A 7468-nucleotide genomic window follows, 5' to 3' on the forward strand; every position below is an offset into this window, starting at 1 on the left:
TAGTCTACCATACAATTTTCCCAAAGAGGCTTCTTATTACACCACCAGAATTTTGCATTGGAACTATTCAGGTTTCCAAAAGACATTCCAGTTATGTAATAATGTATTAATTACCATTAGCAGTATGTAAGAATATTAGTTAGACTCCTTCAGTCTTAAATTGAGTTTGATTTTTCAAAGCAAAGTTAATTAAGAATACACATGAATTATGCAATCTTTAAGCATGACATATTAAAAAAGTAATTAGATTAATTTAAGAAACATGTATTTTATTTGTGATCTGTAACACCAAGAAATTGAGTTGTTCCTTTTAGTTTTAGTTTCTATATCCATAAATTTTATGTGGAAAGTATTTTGTTATATGAATAAAAAGTCTTACATAAAGACTGAATACTGTTCTGCTACTTAGTTGGCAAAGGTACATTATATAAGTGTGTCAAAATATAGAAATATAAAAATTTCTATGGCAGGCTGAATCAGACCATGAAACTAATTTCTTGAGAAGGCTCCTACCAAATACTTTAGACAGAAATACATTTCAAATGCAGCAGGCAGAAAAGCCTGCTCAATGCTCCACTGAAGTACAGGGTACTAAACGGTATTTTCATTCTGTCTGGTTGCAATACTGAAGCCATTCTATTCCTGTAGACTCAGTAGTATCTTATGGCAGTAACTTTCAGACGTTAATCAGGCATTGTGAAGAAGATGTGGTTTTTGTCAAGGTTGCTCTGCCATTCAGAGCCTTCCTTTACCTTCTCTCCATGACAAAGAAGAAAGCTGGGGGCCTCCAATGCACAGGGAGCATTCATTATTTTCTGAATGGTTTGTAAGAATTACCTACTGGAGCTCTTTTATCTCTGGCCTTGTTTTGCAAAGAGAAGCCAAAGCAAATATCCTGAATAGCAGTAATGTGTTTGGTTGTTTTCTGTATCTGAAACCTTGTGCAATTTAAGATCTTAAACTGCCCAGACAGTGGCTGGGACAAAGGGACCTAAACTTCACATTGTTTGCACAGCAGTGCTAAGAGATGCACCAGAAACAGTTGCTTTTTGATTCTAAATAATACGTGTACTTTTCTGGTATCAGTAACTGTCTAATAATTGGTTATCCAAGACTTGGAAAGGGGAATGTTATAATCCTCGAGTGGGCCAGTGATGAGGGCAACTGTCCCCTGGCAGGTGAAAGACAGACAATAAAATGGAATAAAAAAAAAATGTACCAAACAAATGACTCAAAATCACATCACTCCTTGGAAAGTCCTCTTAATTTCAACAGGCACATACACAGGCCAGCTAAAATCTTCAGTGGAGGTCAATCAGCACATTCTTCCATTAACATGAATGACCTAATGATGATTTAGTCTACCCGAGGATCTGGCCCTGAGCGTTTAGCCGCAGGTTAGATCTGATTCTATCAGTTTTTCAGCCTAATTTTCTTGCCTGGACACTTGGAATGACTCTCCTCTAAGCACACAATGTTTTCTGTGTCATCATTTCAAACTAGCCAGCCAGTTCTGTATGGCACCAAAACCAGTGCTGGAGTGAGGTGCAAGCCAGAGATCCCAGCTAAGACAAGCAAATGCTTCTGAACTCACACACTTATTGTCCAGAGTTTGTGCTAAAGAACAAGCCCAGAACACCTGCCAAAATTCATCAGACACTTGCACAGCTAGAAAGAAAAAATAAAAAAATATCTTGACCAAAGAGTCTTAAAACTATTCTGAAAACATTAAATAAACCCATATCATCTCCAGGCTGGATTTTTCCTTTTTTCCTCTAATGCAGCTATTAAAAACACACCAACCCTCTACAAATACCCTCTTCCATAATGAAGTCTCTCATTTTTGGTCCAAGGAGCTTGAAGGAAAGCATCAAAACAGGCAAGGCCAGGTGACTCAGGGCAGAGTGGTTTGCTTCCAAAGTCAAAGCTCAAGGGTATTTCATGACTGTAAATTCTTTTCCTCTTACATACAGGTCTGGTGAGAATTTACAGGAGAACAAAACTGTTCTAATCTTGGACTACATTTTCTCATCTCAAATATTGTCATTTCAAGCCGATGTATTTCAAAGTAGCTAGAGGAGTGCTGTAGCAGTGATTTCTTGGGCAAGCAGCAGGTACTGCAGCATCAGGTTGAGGGAGCTGCTAGGAAAGGCTGGGAGGAGTCTGAGTTGTGTCCTCCCTCCCTCCATGTGCCGAGTTGTACAAGAACAACCTGGATAAAGTGGGTTCAGGCATTGCAATTTTTTTGTGCTATCCTCACTGCTGTGTGGTCCTATGAGAGGGGCCGTTTATGTGGGATGAGAGAGGCAACAGGAACTTTGATCATTCACCACCAGCTTCAAACCCTTGTCAGGTAGTTATGATCCATCAGACTTCCATTAGGACAAACTTTTTAATAAAGTGACAAAGCAAGCCTTTCTCTACAGATGATCCCAGGCACTGTGTCATTACTAATTGCAACGTCCTGTCTGGAATTCTGATAGATTTAAATGTGTTACTCCCTTTTCACTGTCTTTAGTTCAGTCCCTCCCAGCAATGCCATTGCTGCATGGCAGGGAGAAGGGAGAAGCTCTGATTATTATCTGTCAGTGTGGACACTCTTTTAGGTAAGAGAACAGAGAAGAGAATAATCAACAACAATTTGCAGGTCCCCGAGTAATGAAAAAATTTACAGCCAGTAAGTCGGCATCAGACTTGTAATTCCATGAACTTGTGCAGTTTACCTGTGAATGGGCATCCAATCACACCACAGCATCATCACACACACACAGACAGGCAAAAGGCCAAGGTGTACAAAGACTTTGTCCAGTACAAGAAGGAGGAAAACCCATGCCAAAATACTCGTTGGAAGATATACACGAGAATTTGCATGATACTGTGTTTATATACCTTTGAAAGCTCTTCCACAAATGAAGAACTAGTTAATAAAGTTCTTTTTTTTTTTTTCAAGTTCAATACATCCAGTTCACAGTAATATAAGAGATGGACTTTAAAATCTATATCTATGGGCAGCTTTGGAAAACAATACTCTCAGGAAGTGCTGTTTGAAAGGGAGCTGTTTACAGAGCACGGGTCCTGAGGAGCAGCCAACAGCGTTTTGGGCCAAACAGGTTTGGTACCAGCTGAGCTGTGTTCACCTTGCTCTGGGCTAGTCCCCTCCACAGCGGGTTGAGTACAAGGCTGAGAAGCGCAGAAGGGAGCAGATGAGGAGTGAATGGAAGAAGGATGAAGACACAGCATATGTAAAAACAGTGACGGAAAGAAGAAATCTACTGAGCAGAAATTTTGTAGCAAAGGAGAGAATAACAGATGGGACAGAGATGAGAGATAAATATGCTGCAGAGCACACCAAATAGAGCATATGATGATAATGTGGGCAGGTGGCATATAATCACATCCTATTGCAGACGTGGATGCTTTTTATCCATCTCCACAACATTGGAGTGCCTGCTGTGGCACTGTTTGCCAAGTCTGCTTTTCCATATGCCACACGCCTCCAGGTTGCCACAAGCCTGCTGCCTATTTGTCCTCACTGAGCATCCCAACCACTTGTGTAGTTACCATTAAGTGAATCCAGGCTCACAGACAGGCCATTCTGAACTGAGTGGGAAGGACTTGAGTAGGGTAATGAGAACCACAAAGCATCAGGCATTTTGAAATTTATGAGAAAATGAAAGTAGCATCTACTGCCATTTATTTTCAGCTATAGAAAAGTTCAAAGAATCTACTCCTGACCCAGAGAAGACTAAGTATAGAAAATAGTCGTGTTGGACCAAGAATAGAGCTTCCTGTGGAACAGAGCTTTTACAGTATGTATTTACTTTGTGGGGAAAAAAAGTTTTATTCTCTTGGTAACCTCCTTTTTCAGTTACTCAAATATTAGATACCCTCATAGCAAACATGAGTGGTTGTATATGAGCCACTGCCATTCTGCCTTTGGAAAAGGTCCCAGGTAGATTAGCTCCTTTGTTGGATTGTCTGAAAGATGACTTGGAAGGACCAGCAAGCATGTTAGATCAGAGAGTACTGTGTGGTTTTTATCTTCTTGCTCTATCTCCCATCCTTGGTTTCTGATTAAGAGTTATCCTCTCTCCAGCTTTCTCTGGAGATAATTGTTCACACTCTAAGCTCTTGATCCTGGCAAGTTTTATCTGCTACAATATCTTACATGCTTACCACACAGATTTTCACATGCTCTCTTTGCTCTAGTCAAAATATTTGCAGGAAAGCTGAATAGACATCACTTCTGTCTCCCTTTTACCTTACATGACCTAAATTAGTACTTAGTTATACTCTTCTTAGTGGTATAATGTGGTGAAGGCAAGTTATTTGCCATTTCCAGGCATGTTTGCTTTTCATTAGTGAAACTAAGAGATACTAAAAGACCTCCAATTGGAGACATATAATTTTACCAGGGAAAAGACCAAGAATTCTTTAAATCATGTAAGTATGTGTGAGCTCTTGCATATGGATGTACTTAAGCTTTTAGAGGGCTAGACATTTTTTTTACAGTTAATGTGTTACTATAGCAATAGCAGTAGTTATTCTGGTTCCATTTGACATTCAGACATTAATAGCTGACAGCATTTTGGATGGGTTATTTGGGGGTTTTATCCTCCATTTTGCCTTGTTAATAACAATAAAAATTAATCATTGGGACAGATTATGTTCATATTTAGAGAGGTACAAGCTTATTCTCAGCTGAAGGATTGCATAATGTGATCAGTAGTAAAACCTGGCTTGTCTAAAATATATTAGGAAAATCTCTGAAGAAGATGAAGCTTTCTGAAATTAGCAGCACCAGAGTGCTAAAAAGAAAAAGTTCTTTAGTTTTTCCAGAAAATAGGTTTATCTCAGTAAAAGTAAAGCTTGTATTGGCTCTCTCTTCTTTGCAGAATATAAAGCAGTTTATGAGTATTTGATTGAAAATACTCTTTGGTATCATGATTAGATGTTATCATATTCACTGCTTTGTGGATTAGAACTCATGAATGTTCAGAAGTCTGACAAAGCAAATTGGGAAACACCAGATACTACTTGGTAGAACTTGGTGGTTAACCCAGAGAATAATCATTAGCCCCAGAAATGATGTTGATGAAAACAATTTGGCCATGATGACTGTAGGAAGCTGCCCTTCCATACTGAGAAGGCTTGGCATTCACCTAGAACAAAGAATGGGCTATAGAGAAGCGCTGTAAATTTTACCCATGTGTAGTTTCACTGCTTGTAACACACAAATATATACAGCTATACTACCTTTCTTCTTAACCAAACAAAAAATCTCTAATAATAGCCTAGAAAAAGTCATCTGTAAACATATCAGAACAATATCTGTGTATACAATGCAATATAATTTCAAGGTCTTTTATTGATAGTACAATAACTCTGTTTATGTTTCTGGCAGAGATTTTAGAGTACATAACACAGTATAGGAAACAGGTGGGACAGTAATTTAATATTCCCAGTAGCATACTTAATATCAGAAGAGGCCACTGAGAGTCTTCAAAGAAGTCTCAGAACAAGAACCATATACTGAAAGGATGTGTAGTGTCTACCAGATTTTGCATCAAAGCATGTTTTTAAAGACCAATATAAAAAAGGAGAAAACACCACTTTTATTGGGAAATCTATCTTTACAAAGGGAAAAAGTCCATCATCATTGCATTATCTAGGCTGCAGCTAGGAAGCATTCCAAGATTTGCGATAAGTTTACAGAATGGTAGGTAAAACATTTAGGCACATAATTCATGTTAACATCAATGTCTCTCAAGAGGTGCAGTCACCGACCAACTTATTAGAAAGTGATCTCTTCAATTCTAAAGTTATATTAAAAACCTTAAAGGAAAAAAAAAAGGTAAATTATTAAACTGATGGGTGAAGAGCTGGCTCCTAATTTCTTGTTTAAAAACAGCAGGAGTTTTAAGTTTGTTACCCTGCTGTAGTAGCAGTGCCATTGTAATAATGATGACTTAGGAATCTAAGTGATTTGTAGGGCTAAATAATCTGTTTCTAGGCTATAAAGCATTGCTTACAGCTTAAAAAACATAAGCCCTTTTGGCCTTTCATGTGTGGCTGAATGAGACAAAAGCTACTGCTTATGTGAAGGATATGTGGTCTTTTTGGCAAACTGGCAATCTTGTTTGCCTTCAAAAGAAAATGCCATTGCTGTCTTTCAAGGCAGTGTGCCTCCTTTTCACCAGATGGTTTGTTTTAGCTGCTATTTATACCTCTGTATCTATTCCTGCACTGAAGAAGGCCAGGGTAAGGACTTATTAAGGACTGGCGGTTTTATGAAATAAATAGACTGGATTTTTCACTTGGAAGAGAGTCTCCTTCATGTACAGTTGTAGTGTGAGCAACTACCCAAATGAAAGGTGTGGTGGGATTTCTTTTTTATTGCCCTTCATTTCCTTCTGATTCAGATACTTTCCATTTGCTTCCTTAAAGCTCTAACCAACCCTCTAACCAACAACCATGAAATATAGCTTCCCAGTCAACGCCCTCCATTTAAAGAGGAAATAGGTCTGTCACAAACCCAGTAACAAGAGAACTATTCAGTGCCAGTTACCATCCATTTCCCCTGACAAACAGGCATTTTCCTTGTTTTGTCGCACAGCCTGGCCTCAAGTTAAGCCTCACGGTGGCCATCAAGATGGTGCAGACACAGAGCTGCACAAGCCCAGTGATAAAGATGACATTCAAGCATTTCTATTCATCATCAACAATAAAAATTCTGTGAGCTGTTACTAACCATCAGTTGTTATTTCAGCTGCTGACAAGCAAAACCGTATATAACCTAGCTCAGCATAGCAAGTCTGTATTGCTTTCTCCAAATTAGGAGCCCTTTAAGGGAACTGGATAAGTATTGAGATGTCTGTCAAACACCATTGGTGAGTATGTTGCTCAGCCATCTCAGTAACTACCCTCATCATTTATTAAACTGAATGATTTGATTTATGTAAGTAGTAGCCAAGATAGCCTTCTCAAGTGCAGTAATTATAATGGCAGATAACCACCAAAACCCATAAATATCTTTGGAAAAGCTGCAATGTAGGCTTCAACCTCCCACGTGTCTATCCCCCTCCTCTTCCTGTTTTGCAAAAATGATTACAACATGACAATAAATGTCTTTAAAAATTTCAGTTGGAGATTCCACATTTGAATAACAAGTCATGGTATATTTTCCGTATTCAGGGTGGGGTTCCCAGCAAGCTAATGGGAGCTCATCTGTAGATGGGGCATAGTGCTGTGTTCATTAATGCCTCCTCTGTATGCTTCCACAAGACTTCTGCCAAAATACTGGCATAACACACTCACCCAGCAAAGAGTTCATTGCAGGTAAAAAATGGTTAATAAACACATGGTGTAGATGAGGTAAAACATCTATTCTAAATTACATCGAGTAATGGGGAAAAAAACCCCAACAGAACAATTAAAACTTTACAGCAAAAAAATTTTATTGCTTTTT

This window comes from Pyrgilauda ruficollis, unplaced genomic scaffold (assembly GCF_017590135.1).
Source record: "Pyrgilauda ruficollis isolate IOZ18807 unplaced genomic scaffold, ASM1759013v1 scaffold37, whole genome shotgun sequence".
NCBI classification, from domain to species: domain Eukaryota; kingdom Metazoa; phylum Chordata; class Aves; order Passeriformes; family Passeridae; genus Pyrgilauda; species Pyrgilauda ruficollis.